Source organism: Morus notabilis, unplaced genomic scaffold (genome assembly GCF_000414095.1).
Source record: "Morus notabilis unplaced genomic scaffold, ASM41409v2 Scaffold5, whole genome shotgun sequence".
NCBI classification, from domain to species: domain Eukaryota; kingdom Viridiplantae; phylum Streptophyta; class Magnoliopsida; order Rosales; family Moraceae; genus Morus; species Morus notabilis.
Genome location: NW_010363077.1, coordinates 918,996 through 922,131, shown reverse-complemented (window position 1 = coordinate 922,131; position 3,136 = coordinate 918,996).

The window sequence follows — 3,136 nt, the reverse complement described above, 5'->3', positions numbered from 1 at the left end:
ATATAAATATATATACACACAGATATATATATATATATATATTTATTTTGGGAGTTATGAATTTTTAAGTTGATTATGTTGCTGAAATATGTCTTAGCTTTTTATGCGATCTGTCTGTAATTTTTTATTTTTGAAAAATTTATTAGATTTAAATTTGGAAAAACTGATTTGTGGTCATAAATTAGAGTCTGGAAATATAATCTAGAATTTAGAATCATTCAAAAATCTTATTTGTGCAGAGAGTTATGGATTTTATAAGTTGGCAACAAAAACTGACAATTTTTCCCAAGAGGCAGATTTAGGGTATGATCACAGGCCCATTTTGGTTATTTTTATAGTTCGAAAACGTATCATATAATAGCTTTAAAAATATTTCCTTTAGTCCTCTTCTATTAGCCCCTGGTTTCCCATTTTTTTTGGACTTTTATATGTTATGAATTTTCTAAGCCGGTAGGTTCGATCAGGAAAATTTAAAGCTCACATTGAATTCGTGAGAAAACAAAAATATGCGCCTTTTCCTTGGACCTTGGGGATCATTTTATGGTATTATTTATTGGCTGATATGTTCTTGGATTGTATTATTTGTTGTAGTCTAAGGGTTTGTTCTTTTGAGTGAAAAATTCAAAAAAAGACAACTCGAGTTACAACTTTATTCGAGTTCATCTTCTTTTAAGTTTAAACTTGAGTTTAAACTCGAGTTCAAACTCGAGTTTAGGACTAAAACACGAGTACAAGTTTCCCCTTCAACTCGAGTTCAGAAACTCGAACTCAAATTAATGAATAATATTTTTTCTGTTCTTAAAAATGCTATAAATTTTTCGTTTTAATTCTGATTGAGATGATTTTTTTTTCTATGCGTTGACAACGAAAAGACGAATAAAACCCGACCCATATACCATATTAAAAATGTGTTTTCGTGTATTTTAGTGATCTGAAAAGGTCTCGAACCATTACATCTATTTGTGATATGTTTTCTCACATATCTAAGCACTTATTAACAATAGAAATAACTATTGATATAAGTGCATCAGCATATAAAAGATAACCATCAAATTGAAAAGGTATCTTTATGTGAAAGGTTGTAACACTTAAAGAGGATGGATGCATCCCTGTCTTTATTTGATGGACTTCATAATATACAGATATATTAATTGTTCTGGAACTCAATATTTTTTGTTGGATATTGTGTTCAAGGGTTTATTGTATTTTGGGGGTAATTTACCATTTAAAACTCATTAGCAAACTTTGAGAAGTGAGGGAAAATAAAACCTTAAAGGAAAGTATTCCTATACGCCTCAAACCCTCTTTCTGCTTTCTCTATTCTTTTCATCCTCCTAATTCCGAATTTTTCTTCAACAATCTTTAAGGTTTTAATCCAATTTTGTGATATCAAAATTGAGAGATATTTTACGATCTCTCTAACAATCCCCCACTAGATTGTAATATTTCTTCAGAATTAACAACGATAAACACATACATACATGAAGGTATCTTTCGATTTTAACCTTTACTTAGTGACTATACTTCAAAGTATTCACAAGACAAAAGTGTGCTTTGCATTAAACTTTGTCTCTTAAGTAAATACCGGAAATATATCACATATGTGTTATTCCAGATTTAAAAACTGTTCCAATCGTTTAGCACTATTCTGGCCTTGTGCTCTATCTTGGATTCATGAACATTTACAACTCTAAACCAAGGTCTTGTTAGGAACGGCACCATTCCTTATGTTCACTTAGGTGAAGTCCAAATTATATCTCTAGCTACTATGAGACTCGAACTCCATTAAGAGTATAAACTCAACCTCAACCACATAGCTATTTTACACCGATATCCTGGAAGGAACTACTTAAAGTTCGGTGTTAACCCGGTCACATAACAATAATTTGTTCTTACCCATTTAACTATGGAATAGCGGTACAACTATTACATAGTTGGGTTACCATCATTGGTGACACTTTCAAAGAAAGGTTTCAGTCCCATTCCATTAGATGTTTCTTTGACTAAGTCTCTTGAAAGACCTTTCATCAAAGGATCCGCTAGATTCTTGTTTGTCCTAACATAAACAATATTAATAACACCATCCGTTATTAATTGTTTAACATATTCATGTCTCAAGCTAATATGTCTAGACTTTCCATTATAAACCTTGTTATAAGCTCTAGACAAAGTAACTTCACTGTCACAGTACAAAGAAATAGATGGCATCGGTTTTGGCCACAACTCAATATCAAACAATAGATTTCTTAGCCATTCCGCTTCTTTGCCTGCAGCGGCAAGTGCTATAAACTCACTCTCCATCGTAGAGTGAGTTATACACGTTTGTTTCTTAGAAGCCTAAGAGACGGCTCCTCCTGCAATTGTGAAAATCCACCCAGATGTAGATTTATTATCACTTGCACTCGTTATCCAACTTGCATCCGAGTACCTTTCAAGTACGGTCGGATAGTCGTTATATGACAAACTCAAGTTAATGGTTCTTTTAAGATAACCAAGTACTCTTCTAATTGCATTTCAATGTTCGATACCTGGGTTACTCGTGAACCTAGACATTTTGCATACCGCAAATGCTATGTCGGGTCTTGTACAATGCATAGCATACATTAAGCTACCGATCGCACTAGCATATTCAAGCTGTGCCACAGCTCTGCCTGCATTTTCTAGTAATTTAATACTAGAATCATATGGGGTATTTGCTTCTTTAAACTTCAAATGATTGAATTTAAGAAGCACCTTCTCAATATAATGAGATTGACACAACGAGTAACCCCCACTATGCTTCCTCACTCTTACACCTAAGATAGTATCTACTTCACCAAGATCTTTCATCTTAAATTGTGAAGTTAGACGGGTGCGAAAGCGTGGCGGGGAGACGGATCGTGTATAACAAAAATTTTCATAAAACTTTTGAGATACTCTATAGATTATATTAATTTATGCACGAATAAATTAATGCATTTATCCGCATTATTATGCTTAAAACCATGAGATAAAATGACATTATCAAATTTCTCATGCCATTGTTTTGGTGCTTGCTTTAAATCATAAAGTGACTTGACTAACTTGCATACATTCTTTTCATTTCCAAGTAGTACAAACCCTTCGGGTTGTTCCATATAGATTTCCTCATCAAGAT